At 43.8% G+C, this 24,596-nt stretch overlaps 2 protein-coding genes and 1 long non-coding RNA gene across 3 annotated transcripts in view; 1 reads left to right on the top strand and 2 right to left on the bottom strand.

The window, feature by feature from the left end:
- LOC310851829 overlaps nucleotides 1-24,596 on the bottom strand; it is a 305,116-nt gene that overhangs the window by 170,960 nt on the left and 109,560 nt on the right. The gene's annotated exons all lie outside the window — the stretch shown is intronic.
- Nucleotides 1-24,596, bottom strand: part of LOC310851616 (gap junction delta-2 protein-like) — a 175,706-nt gene that overhangs the window by 126,213 nt on the left and 24,897 nt on the right. The gene's annotated exons all lie outside the window — the stretch shown is intronic.
- LOC310851620 (homeobox protein otx5) overlaps nucleotides 16,173-24,596 on the top strand; it is a 23,173-nt gene continuing 14,749 nt past the window's right edge. The window contains exon 1 of the mRNA XM_083754206.1: nucleotides 16,173-16,440. The gene's annotated coding sequence lies outside the window, so the exon portion shown is untranslated. The remainder of the gene's footprint in view (nucleotides 16,441-24,596) is intronic.

The raw sequence follows: 24,596 nt of genomic DNA, 5'->3' as shown, positions 1-24,596 counted from the left end.
ATGCAGGCTGCGCAGCTATCCCAGAAGCCAGAACAGGAAGAGGGATCGCTGCTTTCACTGCGCAGCGATCCCTCTTGCTGTTCTGGCTTCTGAGATTCAGAATATTTTGTTTCTTGTTTTCCTCCTCCAAAAACTTGGTACGTCTGGTGCGTCTTATAGAGCGAAAAATACGGTGCTTAATTCGTTCCGGAGGTCCGTTCTTAACCTGAAGACCACTTTAGCTAATGGGGCCTCCCGCTGCTGCCGCCCCACCGGAGCACGATTTCTCATTCTGAAGTTCTCATCCTGAAGCAAAGTTCTTAACCTGAGGTAATATTTCTGGGTTAGCGGAGTCTGTAACCTGAAGCGTATGTAACCTGAAGCGTATGTAACCCGAGGTACCACTGTATAGGCTCCAAATGGCACCTTAAACCACAACGGAATGCCTCTTCGCCAGGGGGTTGGACTAGATAACCCCGTGGGTGCCTTTTCCAACTCTCCGATCTCAGCTGCATTCCTTGACTGCAGCTTGCTCTTACAATTCGCTTGTCCCAGTATGCAAGGAAGAAACACAGACGGCAGAAATGGAATTGACTGTGGACCGCGGCAGAGGTTTTTCAACTGCGGTCGCCAACCTGTGGCGCCCAGAAATCTCTACATGGCGCAGTTGGGCCCACACCAGTAGCAAAATGCTCCTGGGGAATTTCAAACACTGATGAGGAGACCTCTTGCAGAGCTACAATTCCCAGCACCCTTAGCAAACTGTGGTTCCCAAGATACAGTGATGGAGGGTGGAGAAATTCCACTTTGTGCATCATGTTACTTTAAACAGTCCTGGCTCCTCCCACAGAATCCTGGGAACTGTAGCTTGCTGGTAAGGGTGCTGAGAGATAGGAGGCCCCTATTCCCTTCAGAAAGCAACAGTTCTCAGGGACGTGTGACTGGTGGGAATTGTAGTTCTGGAAAGGGAACAGGGGTCTCCAAGGAACTCGGTGCCCTTAAAAAACCATGGTTCCTGGGATTCTCTGGGGGAAGCCATGACTGTTTAAAGTGGTTTGGTACTGCTTTAAACCCATAGCGCAGATGGGGCCTAAGTTCTTAGAGCTCTTTTCCTGAGTTTTCAGGCTCTGAAACGATTTGCTTTCTGCTATCATCCCAAGATCAGCATGGCGTTTACAGTGCTGTTTTATTTGCTTAGAAAACTCGGCGTAAATTTGACCAGATAAATTCCCTAAAAACCCTAAACCTTGATGCAGCATAGAATCATAGAATTGCAGAGTTTGAAGGGGCCACGGGGGTCATCTAGTCCAACCCCCTGCAATGCAGGAATCTTTTGCCCAATGTGGGGCTCGAACCCACAACCTTGGGATTCAGAGTCTCATGCTCTACCGACCAAACAAGTGGCAGTGGCTTTCTGGGAGTTCTAGGTTTGCTGGTTCGTGCTCTTTTTTTGGATCTGAGACTGCATTTTAGTATTTTGTTTGAAATCTGCAGCTTGCGGATTCAGTTTCCTCTCTGTACATCGCGATTTTGCGCATTTTGCTGACCCGCCTGACCTGAGGCCCTGTCATTTTTCTCAGGCCCTGGGGCTTACCCTTGACACTGAAAATAGGCTCAGGGGCTAAGCTCCAATGGAGCCCGACCTCTGCCTCAAGTGAAACCTTAGATATGGGGAAAGGGGGGAATACTAGGGAGAATTTAAAGGGGGAAAGGGTGATTGTGGGTTTGCTGGGGAGGGCAAGAAGGTTCAGGCAGACTTCCTAGCCTGCTGGCTGTGCAGATGCTAGACTTGGTGGCCCTTGCTCTGGTCAATGGAGGCATTTTTTCGAATAAAGAAAAACACATACTCAAGAAGACCACTTACCTGTGAATTATCTAACTTATGTGTGCAAGGACATGCATGGAAATGAGTGCTTGGGGCTAGTTGGGACTTTCTCAACTACCTTCCTCAACTATTTAGAGACCAGCTTAAGTCTAGATTGTGAAATCCCATTTTTAAGGATGTACGGAGTTCAGGGTTAAAGTTGCCTTGCACTGAATCACTTTGGACTGCAGCTGGTGGGGCATAGCTGTCAACTTACAGATTTGAAAATAAGGGATCAGCAGCCAAAATAAGGGATCAACAATTACTTTGATAAAATACATATTTTGTTGCATGCAAATGGCTTTAGATACCTATTAGGTCCATAAATTACCATATAGCATATATTCAACACACAAAAAAAGGACAGCTGGACATAGAAAGGGCCCCATTACCTTCAGTAGCTTATTTAAGGGACATCATCAATAAAGGACAGCAGCGGGACATGGTGCTGGGATAAGGGACTGTCCCGCCAAATAAGGGACGCTTGACAGCTATGTGGTGGGGTGAGGATTGCATGATGCTGGGGTTTTTTTGTATGTTGGGATTTTTAAAAAAGCATGTCAGGGTGATGGGTAGGCTGAGCTGTTCGCCCTGATATCCTAGATTTCTACATGGAGGGTGTTCGGTTGTTGTTTTTTATTGGAGCAGCCTAAACAAACTGGGCAGATGCTATTGACCTGTGTTCCAGTGCCATTTTAAGGATGACTTTTCTTTTCTTTTTTCTTTTTATTGGAATTTTATTTACAACATAACATAAACCCCTCCACCCCCCCCCTTAAGGATGACTTTTCAGCCTGGCTAATTAGCTGACCAAACCTTTCTAGAGCACATCGTTTTTATTTTTAACTTCTACTGCGGCTTTCCAGTAAGAACCGAAATCAATGATTTCATGGATGAGTAATACCTGGACCTAATTTTCAGCGACAAAGTCTGTGACACAACTAGTGGCCTTTCCAGTTAAAGATTTCCAGCTGCCCGTCTTCTGGTAAACACGTCTGCTAGAAACGACAGAGAATAACCGCTGCTCAAGGTGGTCCGTGCGAGACTATTGGAGCATTTACTCTTGACTGTGTGTGATACCTTGGCATTATTCAGTTAATGGGATTGTTATCCTGTTCGTCTGTAGGCTCCTAAAGCAGCTTACCAAAAGTTTGTGTTTTGAAATGGACAAGGTAGTAAGAGTACACTCTGCGTATGCTCAGAGGTTCTTGTATTTTCTTGCAATCTGGTATGCCAAACAAACAAACCCAGAACAAATAGAGATAGCTAATCTGTGATATGGGGAAAATATTGGTTATTGATTGCTAATTGCGCATTTGGGCACTGAAAAGGATGTGTGTTTAATTTTTTTATTTAAATAAATAAGCCGAAAGCTTGGCATACAAGGTAGAATCTCGATATCCCACCAAAGGCAACAGGGAGATTGTGAGTGGCCGACACGCTTTAACTTAGTTCAGAAGTTGGCTTTTCTGCTTCTTTTGTTTTGAATACGCAAAATTTGGGTTTTGTGCAAAATCTGGTGCTGCAGAACTGTAATCTGACTTGTCAGAAGGCTGCATTGATTGCAAGCTCACAAATGCAGCCATAGGCCACTAGTAACTCTTTAAAAAAAAATCCCCTAAAAGCTGCAAGAACATAGTGCCCAATTACATATTTGCATGGTGTCATTTTAGAGTAGGTTAGTGAAATTTTGCACCTGCCTGAGTGCAAATACACAAACCAAGGGAGGCGGGAGGGGGAGTCAAAGAATCACCTAATTCTCTAGCTCAGTGGCAGAGCAGATATTTGCCTGTAGAAAGATCCAATCCCTTGGCACCTCAAGTTTAAATTATCTCAGCCACAAGCCCTGCCTGTGAGCTTGGGGAGGTGTTGTCTATCAGCATGGCTAGGAATGGCCGAGATGGACCAAAGTTGTGACTCCTGTATCCCGTTTTTTTGTGATGGTGGCGCTGGGCTGGAGGAAATTTGCTTCTTCACCTGGGCCGCCCCCAGCTATATCCAAAGCAGCAAAGCCTGTTTTTCATTCACAGGTAAACTCATAAAGAGGGACTTGTGAGCATTTTATACACTGGAGAGCAAAATGTGCTGCAAGAGTTCATTCGTTTTCCACTTATCAAAAAGGCAGGCTCTCATCTCACAAGTAGACATATGTGCCCCCTGTAACATTTGAAAGATGAAAATAGGGGGCACTCTTGCATATATCTGACACCCCATTTTCACCCCAAAGTTCAGGACTGCGCCCCCAACCAATTACACACAAAACTCAAGGTTTTAGTGCTGTATTACATAGTCTCTCCTGCTGCAAAAGCTAGGTGTGTTAGTAAGCTTTCCAAGCTGTTTCATTTTATTCTTTTTAATACAATGAACACCTGTGGCCTGATCCTTGGCATGCTTTCTCAGAAGTAAGCGTGCGTAGAATTTCAGTCGTTGCTAAGGCTGAGGTACTGCCTCTCCTCTCTTTCATCCAAGGATAAGGAATAACGATAGCAAGGTTCTGCATACGCTGGTTTTGGGGTGAGTCCCATTGAGCTCTGTGTATTTGACTTCTGTCCCCCCAAAGGCAAAACAGGACCTGAAAAAGGGCTATTTGTAAGAGGGGTCCCCGTCTCAGGTGGTCGGTAGCACGTGGATTTGTGGCTGAGGACGTCGCGCCACGTTAAATTCGCTTTTGATTTTTATTTCCGTGGCTCCTTTTGGAATCCTCATTGCAATGCGATAATGTGTTAAAAGGATGCAATAGCAATACAGTGGTACCTTGGGTTACATACGCTTCAGGTTACATACGCTTCAGGTTACTGTCTCCGTTAATCCAGAAGTATTACCTCAGGTTAAGAACTGAAATTGTGCTCTGGCGGTGTGGCAGCAGCAGGAGGCCCCATTAGGTTAAGAAGGTTAAGAACAGTTTCAGGTTAAGAACGGACCTCCAGAATGAATTAAATACTTAACCTGAGGTACCACTGTACTCTTAACAACCATACAGCATCACAATGCGCTACAATCGCTACCACCGACAGAAAAATAATTACGTGCGGCCTTCCAAGACCCTCAGCTATATTCAGGCGGCCCCAGGGATAGGAGAGAAGGATTGGGAATTGCTGATTTAAAAATAAGGTCCATTTCTTGGTGGGGGGGGGCACGTTGGTAAAAGCAACAGGTTCGCTCTGGATAAACCTTGTGTGCCAATTAGCTTCGCCACGGAGGCAGCCAATTTGTGGCGCCTGTTTCGTGGCACCTCCGCTCTCAGGCTGAGGCCTGCTCCAGGGAAACAGCAGCCGTGGTACCCACCGTTTCCCATCCCCGCATCCCCAACCACCCTCTCCTGGGCATGTGGACCCCCCCCCCACTCCACGCAGCCTGCGCAGGCCCCCCAAGTTCCAGCTTCTTCCCCCAACCCCGTCTCCTTGAGAGGCCATCAGAATTAATCCCAGCCGACGTTGGGAGAGGTGATGGATTACTGACTTTGTGCCAGCAGGGTGGACATCTTGCCTAAAGTCACCTCGGCCATGTTGCCCCCTCCCCTCCCCTCCCCCGCCCTCCCTGCCTGCCACACTCCCGGATTAGTCTCTGAAATATAGACCGTGACAGCTGACATCACTGCCTTCCTTCCTTAAATCTTCCACATTTGGGTGGCTCCTACCTCTTCTTTCTCTTTCCCCCCTTTCTTCCAACCCTTCACCCCCTTCACAGCCTCTCTCCTCGCCTTCTCTCCTCCTCCGGGCAATCCCTCCGAGGTCTGCGCCACGAGTCGCCCAGGTGAGCCACCCAGGTTTACGTCCCAGCTTTTCCTACTACCACCTTTTCCCCCCCTCTCCCCTTAACAGGAGATATATGATTATTTGCAACTGATCCAGCTTTAGAGGGGTTTAGCTCCCTTGATAAAATTATATCTAATGATTTAAAGTCCTTACGCTTGTAATACAGCTTGGGCCGGCTTTATCGCGCTTAATTAAAAGTACTGCCAGGGGTTTGGAAGGGCCATTTTTTAAATTTCCTCCTTCCCTCGCAGATAACTTTTTGTCCCCGTCCCCCGTCCCCCCCGTTGTGGGTTTGTGTGGGGAAAGTGGGACCCCTTCCTTTTTGTCTCTTGTGAGTGCGGATGAAAGAATTGGGCTGCTGGGCTGGTGATGCGGAAGATGATGTTGTGTAATTGCTGGCTACCGATACCGAAAAGGATTGTTTCAGGATTCTTTTTTAAGTTGAGTTTAAAAAAACCAAACCAAACCAAGGAGCGCCAAGGGATCGTGTGGTTTGGTAGATAAGGCAATGTTCCGTCCTTGAGACTGTTAGAAAAAGGAATTGTGCATCTTAGACCAAGGACCTGTCGATCTGCAGTATGCTAAAATATATGTGGGCAAAGTCACACCCTTCAACTGATATTCAAGCTGTAAAAAAGGCCCAAGATCTTGCTGCCAGTATCAGTACAAAACAATTTTGATTACCTCTTTTCACACCCAAAATTCCTGCCCAAAGTGCTTGGTAACCTACACAATGATTCTGGCTTGAAACATTTCCAACTCTGCTTATATTTATCTTGGTTCTCTGTCTGGTACGTTTGGTTTTTGGGTGTCTTTATTTTAACGCAGTTGCAGACCAAATGGTGGGGGTTACCAGACGCCCCTTCCAGTTGTGTCTAAGAGCAATGACGAAAGGCTGGGATCTCACCCCAAGACTTGCGTGCACCTGACAGATTTGACAGATTTTCTTGGTATCACAAAGCAGCGTTCCCTCCTTGTTTCAAATGTAGTTTGCCATGTATCATCTCAGGTTACTGTTTGAGGAGCACATGTCCAAGTTGCCAGGGACTAGTTGCTTGATAGGTTTGGGTTTGGGCTTACAGCATTGGCCATTATTTTGCAACATCTGCTGGGGCTGCCTAAGTCATTTCCATCAGTGTTTGTGCAGAGGAACTTGGTGGCAGATTGCTCGTGTATCTTGGGGTCATTTTACCACTTCCCAGAGAATTCCTGATGTGCTAGAACAGAGCTTTCCCAACTGTGTGTCGCAACACATCAGTGCGTCGGCCGCAGTGTGTAGGTGTGTCATGAGAACGCTTCTCCCAGGCCTGGAAAGGGGCTAGTTTCACCTCCAGTTTGCTAGCAAAACTGAATTACAGTGACGCGAAAGGATGTGTGCCTAAAAAGCGTGTCACCTACATGAAAAGTCTGGAAAGCTCTGTGCTAGATATGAATCACAAATATGGAGGAATTGACAACATTCCTATAAGGTCTTCTGTGGAACTAGCAACACATGTGGATATTTTTCCAGGATTGCTTTCTTTTGCAGGGGTTACACCCCTCCCCTGTCATTGCCGCAACAATTCAAAGTCTACTTCAGATTTATTTCATTTCCCATTTTTAAGCACCCAGTAATAATAGATTAAATAGGGAGCGACATTTTGGAGGTCTCAGTGAATGGAGTTTGCTCATCCTTAAGTCTGATATTTGGAGCCAGCAAACAATTTGCCTTCAGGCACGTTGACTAAAGACACCCCGCCACCAGGTTAGGGTTATCTCTCCCACTATGGACTGTGGCTTTTTTGTAAGTGACCTCGATCTCTATTGTTCCCCTCATTGCAGCAGATTCAATTCCCAATCCTGGTCTGGATTGCGAAGTTAGCCCTTCCTTAATTTGTGTGGGGGGTGTCAGGTCTGAACAACTTGTTCACCGCCAAGCAGAACGCAGCCGTCAGGATCCCTGCCTTTGGCTACCGTCTCCCCTATTTTTGCAGCGCCAGTTGGGCCGTCAAGTCAAGAAGTTGCCGGACATTGCTTCCTGGGCTACCTTTCAGCTTAGTTTTGGGGTCGCAAGTTCTTCAGGCCTTCCAGAGGGTGGCACAAAAGCACCCTTTGCCCTCTGCAGATTCCTGGTGATGAAGCACTGCTCCGAATCTATCCAGCCTCAATATTGAATTTTGGAGCTTGTAAGAACCCCACATGCAATCATGCCCAAACTCCACATATATCTTCCTCGATTGTTTCTTCATTTTTAGCCGACAATGCATAATAAAGTGGAGATGTCGTCGTTTATTTAAATTGCATCGTGAAAATATATTCCCTCATTCTGGCCTTCTGTTGTTGTTTATTCAGAGGGGCTGGTTTCTGAGAACCTGTCTTTTTGCATCTTTCAATGGCATCTTTTAGGACTGGGGAACCGGTGACCTTCCAGGTATTGTTGGATTCGAATTCCCATCAGCCCCACCCAACAATGGTCAAGAATGATGGGAGTGATAGTCCAGCAATATATGGCAGGCCGCAGGTTCCCCATTCCCAGTGGCGTAGCGTGGGGGGTGCAGGGGGGGCCGGCTGCACCGGGCGCAACATCTGGGGATTAGGGATGGGGGCGCAAATCCACGGGTTAGGGGGCGCAAATTACTTGCCTTGCCCCGGGTGCTGACAACCCACGCTACGCCACTGCCCATTCCAGACTTAGAGAGAGAGAGATGCAACTTTCATGTATGCCAGTGATTGTGGGAAATAGGGTGGTATCTTCTCCAGATAAATGCTTTTTTTGGTTTAGACTGCAATCCATTGCAGACTAACTTAGGTGCGAACCCCATTGTGGGCCTTTACTTCTGAATAAATATTCCTAAGGTGGTGGTTTCCAAGCTCCACCCCCATCCTAGGACCGCTTGAAAGTTGCTGAGTGTCTTGGCAGCCCGCTAATTGGACTTTCTGCATGTTGCAGCAATTGCAAAGCCAGAAGATTTTAATTTGTGTTTTTATTGCTCTTCTTATTTCTTACGTTGTATTTTATGGTATTGCAATTTGCATTCCACAGAATGCAGTTAAAAGGGAATATTTAATGTGCTCATTCTGCACTGCAGACCTCCTGAGTGAAGCTCACAAATGACAGTTTGGGAACCCCTGGAGTAGGAGGGGGCTGTTTGTGTGCTTCCATTGTAAACCCTCAAATAAATTAAGAGTTACTTTATTGACTTTTAGCAAGTGTTCTACTCTGAAGATGTAACTTTTGTTGATCAGGTGTTGTAACTGTGCTACAAACTTATACTGCTTTAGCAACTGCTCCTTGGCCTCACGTAACCCTGGGAGTTATAGTTTTCGGATGACTTGCAGGTGTCCTTTTGCATTATTCTGAAACCGCCTTTGAAAATAAACATCTCTCCCTTGTGTGTGGGGTGGGGAAGTAATGGGAGATTCTCAGGAAACCTGCAAAGGTACTGCAATTGCTAGGTACCTGTGCCACAAAATGTAAACTCTGCAAGGAATTCTGGGAGTTGCAGTTGTGGTTTTCTGAGGGCGTTGAGATTTCCTGGCTGCTTTGCAAAACTATAATTCCAAGAGGGTGTGTGTGTGTGTGTGTGTGTGTGTGAGAGAGAGAGAGAGAGAGAGAGAGAGAGAGAACACAATGACTATTAAACCAGTTTAAGATTCCCATTCATCTTTGCAATACGTTAGGTTTTATTGTAATCAATATAGACGGACTTCTTCAAAACCGTCCATACGTAGAAGGATCCAGCGAGCTTTCCATCACCTCTATCTGGCGCAACGAAGTCAACAGCCTCCGCAACCTGGTGGAATAGCTGCAACCTGTTGCCTTTGTGGAGGAACGGATGCAAGACTTTTCTTCTTGCAATTATGTAAAGAAAACCAGGGTAAAAATTAATGGGCAGCTGGTGGGCTGTGCACGCTGTTAATAACGCTGCAATCATTGAATCAGTCTGCCCTCTTCTCCTCCCCCTGCTAACCGCCCCCCCCTTCGGCCGGCCTCATGCCATCTGTTAGGCCTGTGCTTATCCTTAGATTGGAGGTTCCTTGGGGCCAGGCACTCTTTTTGCTTAAGGGGCTCAGCCACCAATTTCATCAAGCTCATTGGGGAAAAATTGGCTGCAGAATTAGCAAGGGGGAGGTTCCTGAAAGAGCAGTTAGTGGGAACGTCAAAGATTGTAAAGGTTGGGCTCCAGCAAGATAGATAGATAGATAGATAGATAGATAGATAGATAGATAGATAGATGATAGATAGATAGATGATAGATAGATAGATAGATAGATAGATAGATAGATAGATAGATAGATAGATAATGATGATAGATAGATGATAGATGATAGATAGATAGATAGATAGATAGATAAATAGATAGATATAGATATAGATAGATATAGATAGATAGATAATGATGATAGATGATAGATAGATAGATAGATGATAGATAGATAGATAGATAGATAGATAGATAGATAGATGATAGATAGATAATGATGATAGATAGATGATAGATAGATAGATAGATAGATAGATAGATAGATAGATGATAGATAGATAGATAGATAGATAGATAGATGATGATAGATAGATAGATAGATGATAGATTAGATAGATAGATAGATAGATGATAGATTAGATAGATAGATGATAGATAGATAGTTGTTTAGTTGTTTAGTTGTTTAGTCGTGTCTGACTCTTTGTGACCCCAAGGGACCAGAGCACGCCAGGCACTCCTGTCTTCCACTGCCTCCCGCAGTTTGGTCAAACTCATGCTGGTAGCTTTGAGAACACTGTCCAACCATCTCGTACTCTGTCGTCCCCTTCTCCTTGTGCCCTCCATCTTTCCCAACATCAGGGTCTTTTCCAGGGAGTCATCTCTTCTCATGAGGTGGCCAAAGTATTGGAGCCTCAGCTTCAGGATCTGTCCTTCCAGTGAGCACTCGGGGCTGATTTCCTTCAGAATGGAGAGGTTTGATCTTCTTGCAGTCCATGGGACTCTCAAGAGTCTCCTCCAGCACCATAATTCAAAAACATCAATTCTTCGGCGATCAGCCTTCTTTATAGTCCAGCTCTCATTCCATGCATCACTACTGAGAAAACCATACAATATACTATACAATATACTATACAATATACTATACAAACCTTTGTTGGCAAGGTGATGTCTCTACTTTTTAAGATGCTGTCTAGGTTTGTCATGGCTTTTCTCCCAAGAAGCAAGCATCTTTTAATTTCGTGACTACTGTCACCATCTGAGGTAATCATGGAGCCCAAGAAAGTAAAATCTCTCACTGCCTCCATTTCTTCCCCTTCTATTTGCCAGGAGGTGATGGGCCTAGTGGCCATGGTCTTCGTTTTTTTGATGTTGAGCTTCAGACCATATTTTGCGCTCTCCACCCTCATTAAAAGGTTATTTAATTCCTCCTGACTTTCTGCCATCAAGGTTGTGTCATCTGCATATCTGAGGTTGTTGATATTTCTTCCGGCAATCTTAATTCCGGCTTGGGATTCATCTAGCCCAGCCTTTCGCATGATGAATTCTGCATATAAGTTAAATAAGCAGGGAGACAATATACAGCCTTGTCATACTCCTAGATAGATAGGTAGGTAGATAGATAGATAGATAGATAGATAGATAGATAGATAGATAGATAGATAGTTTCCACTTGCATAAAGGGGGTGGGTGTCTCAATGGGCGCCGGATTATACCACTTCCGGTGCCATCACCCCAATTCTTCCTTTCACCAAATTGCTCCTGAATACCAACTAGTCAACACTTAGAAGGCGTCCGCCATCTTTCCTTTCTTAGCCGCCGCCAATCTTGAATGCAAAATTGCAAAAAATTTTTTAAAAAAATCAAATCCTTTGGCAAAGTGAATTTGAAAGGCAAGCTGGAGGGAGGGGTGGGGGTGGGGGAGTAGAAACCTATTTCTGCCAGGAGCTGTTGGGAATTGAATCTTGAACTTCTTCCCTGATTCTAAGCTTCTTAAGAGAGTAATTTCTGGAGAACTATCCAAGAGCTCTTCAGTGAAATTTTGGGTCCTTTATGTACTCTTTAATGGGATGTTTCAAATGTCCTTAATCTCCTCTCATTTTGCTTGCTGCAGATGCTCCTTAGTTTTGCTTTTTTTCTCTCTCCAGATAACAGGGGCAGTAGTCCTTCTGTGTAAAGGGAAAATTCTTTAAGCACAGAGAAACAGGATGGGGGGGTATTTTATTGAGGACAAGCTGCAACTGAATAAAAGATGCTTCTGTAATATGTTGGGGGTTTAGAGGCTGGGACAGACCTAGGGCAAATGCATGTTTGCTCCCGTTATAAGGAATAAGGATACAGAGAACTATATTTGCTCCCCAATGTCAATGATATTCATGTTTACTTAGAAGTAAGGTCCATTGGTTTCAACTGACTTTTCAAGTATGACTAATAATAATAATAATTTATTATTTATACCCCGCCCATCTGGCTGAGATGCTTCAGTTATGTGGAAATAAAATCACATGGTTATCAGGATTTATTTTTTTTAAAGGCTGTATTTTAAGATTTTCCCCCTTTAAAATTGAAACCGGGATCAGATTAAGTAGAAAAAGGGTAAATTGCCAGAATATCCTATCTCACTGTATGTTTTGCTTTTCTATATCCTTGTAAAGAAGTCACATGTGCAAAACTGTGTGATTTTTATTTGAAATACAAAGATCATAACTATTAGCCTTTGTTGTTTTTGTAAACGGTTCATTTTGCTCGCATCAAAACGACTTAGTTAAAATTTTAAGCCGCAGCTTTGTAAGACTGCTGTGTATTAATTATACCTTTAAAACACATTCGAAGCACATTTCCCCCTCAAAGAATTCTGGGCACTGTGGTTTATCCTTTGCCGAGTTGCCATTTCTAGCACCCAGAATTCTTTGAAGGGGGAAAATGTGCTTTAAATGTGCTTCAGAGGTATAGTTTGAATGCAGCCTAAAAAGAGCAATTACACCCTGGATGTAAAATACACTTGCTCAGAAGAAAATAAGTTGCTTTCAGTTCTATTTGAGTGGCCCAATTTTAAAGCCACGCTCCCGCTGATTTTGCAGTTATAGGGCATGATCCAGCTAAAGTTAAGTACATATCCCATTTTAGTGAGTAAGCTAAGTACATACTAAACTCTCCCCTCCCCCTAAATCACCTTTTCCCTTAATTTTGACTGGATTGTGCCTGCGCATTTTTAATATATTTTTATACTAACGAGCATGCATCTTAAAAAAAAATACTCCAAGTAACAAAGCTTCCTAAAACACATTAAGCAAATATTTATTTAAAACATCGCATCACTTCTTTTTGTGAAAAATGGACTGCTCAGTCCCATGACCTTGAAAACTGGGCTGGGGGGCTGAGGGTAGGTCTGCATCTACTGACAGATCTCTGCGTGATTTGCAGTAGATTACAAAGGATTTCTGACTTTTAGCTGGTTAACAAAAGCAGCAACTTTCCTCCCAAATTAGGCTACTGAAATGAAGGAAATTTGAGAGGATAGACTCATGGCCCAAATAGTTTTGTGTGTGTGCTGTAAGCACACTTTGGGGAATGGAAACAAAATCCCGGGCTCAGATGCAGCCTTTTGAGGGTTGCGTTCCTTTGTTCTAAGTGTATGCCTATTCCTCTTTCAAAACCTCTCTTTCGCACTCGGCTCCAGCTTTTAGGCTTCGGGTGCTAAGTGAAAGAAAAATAGATCCCCTTCGCTTGAAGTCTGTCTGCTCCTACTTTACACAAATCTAAGTTGACTCAGTAAAAAATATCCATTGCCATTTGCTTGGTTTTCTGCATCTTTCGAGGTCAACTTAGCAACCTCCTGTCCATTAAGCTTTCAGTTTGTTTAGAAGCTTAATATTTCAGGGTGGGGAAAGCGGAATTATTTGTAGATGTATTTATGTGACACACCAATTTCTGAGTTTTCACTTAATGCAACACAGTTGATATATTTAATGTATTCTCTCCCCCCCCCCCCCCCCGGGTGTGTGTTTTTGTGGTTCTTGTTTTTATCTGTAAGTTGCCTTGAGGTCCCGTCAGGGAGAAATACAGGGTAGAAATAAATAGGATCGTGATAATGTAGGAAGTTTCTTGTTTCTGAGAAAGAGCTGCCATGACAAGGGACGTATTTGTTATTTCATTCATTGAGGAACCACTTCCTATGAAGAACTTCCCAATGCGAGAAGAACTTGCGTAAAATGTTTCATATATAAAAAGTTAAAACAGTTATATTTACACACACACACACACACACACAGAGAGAGAGAGAGAGAGAGAGAGAGAGAGAGCCCTATACGGTATGCAGACAGAGATAAACGATACGATATGATACAGTACAATACGATAATCTTTATTGTCATTGTCCCATACAGAACAACAAAATTGAAAAAATCTACATCAGACATTCAAAAACCAACAAGCCTGCTATTCCAGCCTGGTTAGCCCCCTAAAAACTCTGATACCCCATAATTAAATACAATATACTCCCATAGAGACTACCTTACACTGCATTTGAAACCAAAATGGCATTTGGATAGAAACTGTTTCTCGGGCAGCTGGTCCTAGTCTTTATAACCCTATACCTTCTTCCAGAAGGCAGAAGCTGAAAGAGATCATTTCCGGGGTGCGCACTATCCTGCGCTATCTCTGCTGCTTTCTTATGGCACCTGGAAGCATAAATTTGATCCGAGGTGGGAAGAGTGCACCCAATTATTCTCTCTGCAGTCTTTACAACCCTGGACAGCATTGTTTTTTCCCTGACTGTGCAGCTCCCAAACCGCACACACAGACCATAAGTTAATACACTCTCAACAGTACAATGGTAAAATGCCATCAACAGGTCCTTTGAGAGACTGTTTTTCCGGAGGATTCTCAGAAAATATAACTTCTGCTGTATTCCATGTATAAAAAGGATTTCAAATGCAATACAGTTGCCAACTGATGGCTTGAGCATCATGTAATGTGGACTTGGAAGGTGACAGATATGCTTATATATAGACATGCAGGCTAGTAAAACAGGGCAGCCCGATAACAAAAACCAAACAATCTGGTAGCTTTGCAGGATGCAGTCCTGGTCCAGCAGACACAGAGCCCCAGGTGATCGATACTGACCAGTTTATTCTGTACCCCAGTTTTTTATGCCCAGGGGGCCAATTTGAAAGGTGGAAACCTACCTTTCCTGTATGCTCCACCTTCCCTGAATCAAGACATCGTTCAACACAAGTACCTTAGGCACTGTGGATTGAAAACGAGAGGACCAGCGAAGCTATGTATTTTTTATCGCCCCAGTCAATAAGCCAGCATTCCACGCAAGCTTCCCACATACATAGAGCCCTCCTCCGAGTGATCAGAGAGTAAATATCAGAAATATAAGGTCACGTTACACGCCCAGGCTGACATTCACCTGATAACGCAGGCAAGGTGTGTGTGGAAAGGGGGGAACTTTAACAGTCGCAGTGCCATTTCTTGGGTTGCGGCATGTTCCATAGAAGATCTTACATGGCCAAATGGAAAAGGTGGTGGTGAGGGAGCCCATAGACCCAAGAAGCGGCCATAATTTTCTACACACCTGTTGATTATTCAGAAGCCTGTTGCCCTCTTTTGCAATCGGTCGTTCTGCTGGAGGACGAAAGAGTCTGGGAATCTTGGTCTTGTTTTTGAAAATTTAACCCATAGTTTAAGAGATTTGTTGGAGCAAAAAGCACAAATGTCTGTTTTTAGGTCTCTCTCTCTATGTATGTGTGTGTGTTGGGAAGAAATAAAATGAATTCGAGGAGGAGGGAAAATAGCAATTGAAAAGACCTTACTGCCTTTTTCTGATGTTGACATCTTCTCACTCTTTGACCCATGTGCCTCAACCAAAACATATCAGTCGTATATTCCTGCTTTCGGGCAAGAAGGCACAACAGATCTTTCCAAACTGTGTGTCACGACACATGAGTGTGTCGGCTGCCGTGTGTCGGTGTGTCGTGTGAACACTCCTCCCGGGGCTGCAAAGGGGTTACTTTGCTAGTAAAACTGAATGGCGGTGTCGCGAAATGATGCACGTCTAAAAAAGTGTGTCACCAACATGAAAAGTTTGGAGGTAGAAAGTCTCTCTGTGTGAGTTTCTCCTTCTTTCTGTTAGGCTGCTCCTCGTTGATTTGCAGTATTCCCCAGAAGTGTGTTGGTTGCATGTGTGTGTTTGTGTGTCTCTCTGGGTATCTGCTTCTGAAATCTCCCGATGCAAATCATTTTTACCCTTCACGCCAGCCCATAAACCTGCACACCGTCAGAGGGAACCTGGGATATTCAACTGCCCTTAAAGAAAACTCAACGAAGCCATCCCTCCCTTGTTTATTAATCTACAAGAGTGTTCCTATAATACCAGTCATGTGAGGGCCAGGATCTAAGAATGGAGCTTGCAGCACAGCGCACCAAATTGTTTTTGAGAAAACCCTCCCTCACCAGCCACCACCACTGCTGTTGCTGCTGCTGTTGCCACCACCACTGACCCCCCCCCCCTGTTTCTCCAGGGCTTAAGAGGAGAAAATCCCAAACCTTCGGATCTAAATGCCCAGAGAAGTCCTGGGCTGCAGAATCTCTTACCCAGCTCTAAATCTCTTTTCAATTCAGGTTAAGCTTCTCTTTTTATTACAGATTATAGGGATCTCCCACTGTATCACTTCTGGGTTATCCTTTTAACACATTTTGCTCTTTCTAGCCGGGGTTATTTTTTGTGGTTTCCTGGGGTTGGGAAGAAGGAGCTGCCCTTGGTTTTTCCTCATTTGATCCACCTCCAGAACAAATCTCTGTTATGCTTCCTTGCAGAGGTACCCGGAGGCTCCTGGTCTGGACACCTGGGCACTGGAACTGCTCTCGGGAGAAGGTAAGGCAGATTCCCCCAGCCCACCCCAAAAATAAAGCTGGTGTGCTTGTGTGCGAGAGAGAAAAGGCAGGACATTGTGCCACTACTGCGGAAATTCAATGGATGTTAGTTGACCATGTAGGTAAGAACCGAAGTTAAGTGGGAGAGATGGTTGTTGTTGCCCTGATGTGAGTTGACCTAGGAATTTTCCAACCATACAAGGAGTGCCTTCAACTATCTTGCGATCCAGCCAAGGTGTCTTTGGCCATTTATAATCTCAATGCCCACTTGAAATTTTTCATTCTTCCCATGCCGCCTCGTCAAAAGAATCCCAGGCAATTTGGAAGCCCAGCTAACCCCATCTTGGAAAGTCAACATTTTACCTCTTTTGGGTGTCCTCTCTAGAAATCGTGGGTCTCCCACTGCAGCAAACAGTCTGGCCATCTTGCTAATGCCGCAAATAGATCCTCGTTTTCCATTATGTGTATCCCGTGGAAGATTTGCCACAATGGCAAAACTTAATTTCACTATGTTCGATGAAGGGGTGGCACACAATATAATGAAACGTTTACATGCGTTGCTTTCTTTAATTGCACCATTTAGATATAAATATAATTGCCTTTTCTTCAGTTTTGTAATCTAAGCTGTAAAGATGTTGTCCACGTTTAATTTCCCCCCTTTTTCCGTGTTCTGAAAACAAGACATAATGAGATTTAACCTGGGAAACGTTGGCATATTTTATGTGATAAATGGGGGAAGGAATTGACCTCTGTCAAATTACTCTGCAGAGTCCGCTAACAACCATTAATGTCGTATCTAGAGATGCGTAGTGTATATTCAGCTTCTGTTACAGTATTGGCATTTCGTCTCATTTGACGGCTGGGAAGCATATTTATAGCAAAGCTGGAAGGGTAGCAACAGTTGCATTAAGAAAGATAGATGTAAAAACCTATGGAGTTTTCTAAATAATGTTTCAAAGTGTATACAGAATATATATAAACATAAAATCAGTGAAAGGTGGTTGATTCAGTTTCAATCATCTTTTTTCAAAGTATTGACAGTCAAAGCAACATTTCAAGCAGACCCTACAAATTAAAATGAGTATAATCTCACTTTTGAAATTAAGAATTAGATAAAATGGCAGCACTAACAATATATCTTGAGGGGTTGTTCTCACTGTTCTTCAAAAAGAACTCTCAAGTTTTGAGTTGATGTAGATCATGTTTTCAGCTTTTTTGCAATTATTTTAAAGAATTTAGAACAACAACAACAACAAATTAATAAAATCCAATGTTTCTCTGATAATTATAAACATTTAATGAATGTGGAGGAGCTCTGTGGGGTTTTGTTTTTTTTTAAAGGAAAATGTTTAAAACTTGATTTTAATTTTATTTTTTAGTCAATGTATGTGGTACACGCAGAGAGAGACTATTTTAAAGGATTGTCCTGATCTGATTTGTATAAAAATAACAACAGCAACCAAAGCTTTTTGTTTGTTTGTTTCAAAGGATTCTCACTGCATTCTTCCTGCCGCTATATAAATCTATAATCCGAGACACTGCAAAGAGATGACAACATTTTAAATGGGAAAATATCTGGGGCAAAACACCATCTGCCCACTCAAAACCTCTTCAGACTTGCATATTTCATTAAGCCAAAGAGAGGTTTATCAGTTTCCTTACATTAAGGAGCTCATATCTTTCTGGATTTCAGGCATTTGTACACAGATATTAGACCTTTCTTTTTCCTTTTTTTGCTGTTGCTTTCCTAATAAAAAACAAATCAGTTAAAATTTGCCTTTAAGGGGGAAAAACGCCCATTTCTTAACGTGTTTTTTTAAAAAAAACTAAATTCATTTTAAGCTGTTCTTGCTGAAATAAAAGGAAATAAATAAAAGGGGAACATAGATAACGAAAAAGAATTCAGCATTTAATTTATCCAGATTGGAAAATCCTCTGCTAGTTTTCCAACGCTCTTTCTAAAGGAGTTTAACAGGGCAATCCTGCACATATAAATATTAATCTATCCTAAAGAGTTTAACAGAGCAAACCTGCAAAACAACCATTGAGTTCAATGTGGGTGCCCTCCAGGTAAGTGCGCTTAGGCTTTGGGGAAAATATAATTCCTCTATCTTATATATATCCATGCTATCAGGTGAAACACAAGCCCCTTTAGGCTTTTACTTGAACACAACAAACAAATAAATAAAGAGCACAATTATTATTATTATTATTATTATTATTATTGAAACCTTAGTCTTTTTTATTTGATTATCAAGGCTATCAATATAGACGTGTGAAGCTATAGAGTTTCTGGCAGGGATTCAAATATAAGGTTACCATCGTCTTTCTTTCTTTTTTAAATGTTATGAATATACAAACATACATTTCATACAATCCTTAAAAATATTCATACATACCCACATTCAATCCCACAGATACTTCTTTTTTCCACCACCATCCCTTACCCCTCAAAAGTCAAATATAAGTTTACTAGACATCCCCGTTTCCCGGGAATAGTTCCTGCATTTACAGATCAGTCCCCAGACAAAAATCCATCTATTTAGGAGGAAGTTGAAAAGTGTCCCCAGATTCATTGAAAAAAACTGGCAACCTTATTCAAAGAGCATTCACGGCAACAGATGGGAGCTGCAACGAAATGTTGCAGCACGGGGAATGCCTTCGTTGGCTGTGCCTTAGCTCACAACACTTCATTCTGTCCCGTTTCCCATCTAGCTGTCCTCTTCCCCTCTCCCTTCTCTAAAAACGCAAACCCAAAACTATCTTCCAGCATTCTGTGCCTCCCAAAAGGGCACACAGTCCTCACTGGACTTTTTTTGGGGGGGGTGGGGAGTCTCTTCAGGTTTTATTTTGTCTGAAAGGCTTCTGCAACCTTGCCAGATTCCTTTTCCCTGAGCGAGGGTGAGAACGATTAACTGCAGAGCGAACAGCCCTGACATCCTTGAACACTGGAAGCAGAGGGAACAGAAATTTATTTATTGTACCTCGAGTGTCCAAAACACTACATCATCATCATCATCATCATTATTATTATTATTATTATTATTATTATTATTATTATTATGCCACAGCCCTTGAAACAACATCCCTGGCAGATGTTCACCCAACCTCTGCTAAAAAACCTCCAGGAAAGGAGATTCCAGCACCTTCCACTGTCAAACAGATCCCGTATGGTTTTTAATTTCATTTTCAGTGCTTCTTCTATTGCACTTTGCTGCATTGCAGTTTGGATTCCATGGAACTCCGATTGTAAGGGTTCTTCACAGCCAGACTGAATGAGGCTCACAGGCCACTGGTGGTCTGCGGACCACAGTTTGGGAACCCCCTAAATTCTGCTTCCCACAAACCAGGAGAGGCTGTAGCCAGAGGGGGGAAACTTTGAGGACCCCTCATGCGGCCAGAAAATCCCGAGCAGTCCGTCTCTCTGCTCATATCAAGTATTAAGGTTGCTGTCTTGTGAATTAGCCACCCCAGCGGTTCCTGGTTGAGACCAGAAAGACAGGATGTAAATTTGATGGAAAACATAAATGAATTAAACCCGAGCAAATTGGGCCACGCAGCCTGTTCCTCCTATGTCTGCTTGCTAAGAAGTCTGAGTTCAGTAGAATTTACTCCTGAGTCCCAGGTAAGTGGGCATAGGATTGCAGACTTAGAATGTGTTGTGCCACAAAACAACAACAACAACAACAACAACAACAACAACAACAACATATTGGGTGTTTTGGAAGAGGAAAATATCCCTTTAAAATTATCAAGGAATCTAGCTGTGTCCCACTCCAGGCCAGCTTTTTTGAATGGAGAACACATTGCTTAATTAAACGTCAAAGGGGCATTTTTGAAAGCAACGCTAAAGACATCTTTTTGTCTGTACCTCTTAATGAATACTGTTACTGCGGTATGAGGCCAAATTTCAGGCACCTTGTGGCAGTGGCGTAGCCTGGGGGGTGCAGGGGGGCCCGGCCGCACATCTGGGGGTTAGGGGGCGCAAATCCATGGATTAGGGGGCGCAAATCCACGGGTTAGGGGGCGCAAATCTACGGGTTAGGGGGCACAAATTACTTGCCTTGCCCCGGGTGCTGACAACCCACGCTACACCACTGCCTTGTTGTCACAGCAGGGTATTTGTTCAGACAATAGAAATGAAGGTTTTGTGGAGAGCTTGCTATTGATCCAACATAATCAAAACTCAATATCCGCCTCTGTTAACCATTCGGCTTTTCCAGTTTTTTACAAACCTTTTCCCCATCTTTTTTATTGTTATTATGTTTTTACTGAAATTTTATTGGTGTTAGCTGCCCTGAGCCTGGCTCTGGCCGGGGTATAATTAAAAATTTATTGTATTATTATTATTATTATCTGGGTATGTGCTTTGCAACCAATAAATTTACACCTGTTTCTAGCTGTTTAAATTCCCCCGGAGAAATTATTTGGAGTAGATTTAAAAAACCGGAGAATAATAACTGGAGAAATTTAAGAAATGATAGTGAAGAATAACCATGGAGAGGTGTTATTGTTTGTCACTATGGCATGTATTTTTGTGTTTTTATACGGTAAACCGCCCTACGACCTTTGAATGAATAGTGGCATTGAAATTTTAAAAATAATAATTAAAACAATAATAATAGATGTAGACCAGTTTCATTCAAGTGCAAAAAAGGCAGTTGGGGGATTGATAAGTCATGAGGTAACATGACTTAAAGCATCTTCTTGACTGTCAACATTTAGAAATATTTTTTCCTCTTTAAGTGAAAGCCTCTGATCAGATAGGAAAACACGTTTTGCCCCCAAACCATCCTTAGTCTTCCTTCTCTAGATACCTTATCTAAGGTGTTGAAAAGCATATAAGTGCCTGTCTGTCACTTTTTGTGTAGGTGTGTAGTTGTGTGTGTGCGTCACCATTCAGTTCCTTTCTTTGTTTACAAGGTCAACCCACACCTCTTAATTGGAAGGGAAGCTATTTGCAGGGACAAATAACTGTGTGAGGGAAACTTGCCATTTGACTTTGCCTTGCTATAGATTTGGAGAGCTGCTTGTTCTACCCCTTCTTCTTCTTCTTTGAATAACTTTATAGGTGTTTTTTTTTTTTTTTACAAATAAGGACCATAGGAATAATAAATGGTGGCAATAAATAGGCCAAGTCTCCTCACGTTTATGTTTGCAATAAATAGATTTGCAGCAACGCCTGGCACATAACGGTTCATGATTTGAACAATAGGTTCATGGGCCACGAATTGGTTTAAAGGAAAACAGGATAGAACAGAGATAAGGGCGGTGGGCTCCCTTTTCTATAACCTCTTCATTGTTTGCCTCTGGAGTTGGAAATCTATAGGTGGAGGGATGCGGTTTAAGGTGGGGAAAAAGAAGAAGCAGCAGGAGAGCTAGCCAAACAAAAGAGAGAAGACTGCCAGCATCTTCCAAGCCCATTATCATTAGTGATTGATTCCCTGATGGATTTAGGAACAAAGGAAGCTTGGGGAGGGAGAGGGAGAGTCTTCTGGTGGGACAGAGAAATCGTTCACGTAGCTGTATCTCCCCCAGTACTGCGTGTGTCCCATAGCTAGTCTTTCCCAATTCCGGAAATGCATCCCAGAGAAATCTAGGTTGCACCTAAACCTCCGTGGATCCAGCTGCAGACCAGACTTCCGCTGATGCCAATGAGATTTTGAACGTCCTCGATTCCCCCTCCCGCCTTCTGTCCATCTTTCTGTTTCGCTACGTTAAAAGCAGAAGGAGAAAGGAAATTATAAAAGCTGTAGTTCTGCACGCAACGCCTAGCTAAACTGCGGAACTGCCTCCCACAGGAAGCAGCCAGCGATGGCCGCCAGCCTGAACGGCTTTAAAAGAGGATTAGGCAAAGGAACGTAGAAAGGGACCCATGAGGGTCATTTAGTCCAACCCCCTGCAATGCAGGAATCTTTTGCCCAGCGTGGGGCTCGAACCCACAACCTTGAGATTAAGAGTCTCATGCTCTTCCGACTGAGCTAAAATCATGGGAGATGATCTCAGAGGCATCTTCTTCACCGCTGCAAGATCAGGGCGCCGGACTTTTATTATGTCCGTTATTTCCCTTCTCCCACTGAGAGAGTGGTACTGTATTCCAGGTTCCCAACTATCCCTGTTTCGCAAATGAAGGAAGCTGTGAACGACCAGAGTCCTCATCGCTATTTTCACCTGCCCATTGAAACCGTGACTTGAACCTGGGTCTCTCGGCTCTGCAACTGGGCACTCTTACTACTCAGTTGGCACCAGCGAGTTTTTCAGCTAAGGGGATATCTGGCCACCCAGCTTAGGATTTCACGGGCAGCCAGGGATTCTGGCTGCATACACACCATCCCAAATTCTGGGAACAGCAGTTTACCCTGGCAGAGATACAGCACCCTTAACAAACCACAGTTCCCGGGATTCTTATTTGTGAGAGATGTGCTTTAAACGCCTGGTGTGTCTGCTGCCTCCTCTGTTAATTTTGGTGGTGAGACAGTGGTACCCATACAGGCCTTTAATAGCATCTTTCGTGGCTCCTCCTCCTGCCTTTGCTGAGATCCTTCTCCCTTTTCCTCCTGTTGAAGTGAGTCCTTCTCTAGGATAAGGACTGCAAAAATAGAGACCAATGAATGGGGAGGATGCCCTGTTGGGCCATCTGCCCTGTTCTTTGGGGACAATGTGTCTTTCCCAGCCATGTCTTTTTCCTGGATAAAGGTAAAGGTAAAGGGACCCCTGACCATTAGGTCCAGTCGTTGCCGACTCTGGGGTTGTGGCGCTCATCTCGCTTTACCGGCCGAGGGAGCCGGCGTATAACTTCTGGGTCATGTGGCCAGCATGACTAAGCCGCTTCTGGCGAACCAGAGCAGCGCACGGAAACGCCGTTTACCTTCCTGCCGGAGTGGTACCTATTTATCTACTTGCACTTTGACGTGCTTTCGAACTGCTAGGTTGGCAGAAGCAGGGACTGAGCAACGGGAGCTCACCCCGTCGCGGAGATTCGAACCGCGACCTTCTGATCAGCAAGTCCTAGGCTCTGTGGTTTAACCCACAGCGCCACCCGCGTCCTTTTCCTGGATAGAGGCATCCTTTTTTGGGAAAATGTTCTAGGCCCATTGTTTGTCTGCTTAGAGTACCGAAGGCCTCAGGTTTAGTCTGTGGCAACTCCACAGGTTTAGTCTGTGACAAAAGCCATGCAGTAGTGGAAATATCAGCAGTCACCGAAGAACTCGAGGCTAGAAAGTCCATGACTGGCTTACTGCCTTCAGGCTGAGAAGCAGACCTGCTGATTCTACGGGTCTTGAGTGTCTACTTCCCTCTCCCTTTTTACCAGCCAGAGATAGCTCTTTACTCTAAGGTAACCCAGATTTAGGGCAGTTTCCGTCACGTTTCCAAATGCACCAGGCTTTCCTCAGCACATGAAATCTGTACACGTCATATGCACTCATCTGTATCCCTTTGGAAGACGGAAAAACCAAAATGAAAAACTCCACCTTCTGTCCCACTTGGCAGAGAAGTTTGTTTTCTCTGTGTCTCTGCTTGTCGCAACCCATTCCTGCGAGGTTCAGCATCTATCCTTTGAACCCTCGTCCAATCCATTCACAATTTACGGGCCCGCTTTCATAAAACCTTGGCGGTTAAGCAAAACAAGCGATGTTAAAGTGCGGTTGGCAAATTCTGCCGCCACCAAAACACGCCTCAGGTTTCTTAATGGCAGAGAGAGGGAATATCATGAAACATTCTCTAGAGATAAAGGCTGGTCCCCAAACTGGCTTTACCAGAGCCGAAAAATTCAGAAGGATGTTGATGGAGGGTTGGTAGAATTTCAAAGAATTAGGCCCGTTGTTTTATTGCACTGTTCTAGCTTGTTCTCAACATTGAGAAATGTAGAATTGCTTGCCGTTCATTTTGCTCCCCGATTTCAGGGTTGTAGGTCTGTTGTGCTGGGCTACCATGCGGTGAGAGCAAAAGGCACTCTGCACATGCTCGTCCTTACTTGTGGCGCAGCTGAGTCTCGTGCTGCGCCCCCGTGAGCCCTAACCACGTCCTAAATACTATTTTCAAAAATTGGCATGCCTGCCTTTCATCTGAAGACCACAGGGCGGTTCACGGCATGAAAAATACAAAATGAGAACGCAGAATACATAATAAAGCAAAACCAAGAGCAATACCACCCCC

This window comes from Podarcis gaigeae, assembly GCF_964106915.1.
Source record: "Podarcis gaigeae genome assembly, chromosome: 8".
In the NCBI taxonomy this organism is placed as follows: Eukaryota; Metazoa; Chordata; class Lepidosauria; order Squamata; family Lacertidae; genus Podarcis; species Podarcis gaigeae.
The sequence above is the reverse complement of the archived record's forward strand: the minus strand, read 5'-3'. Positions and strand labels throughout refer to the sequence as shown.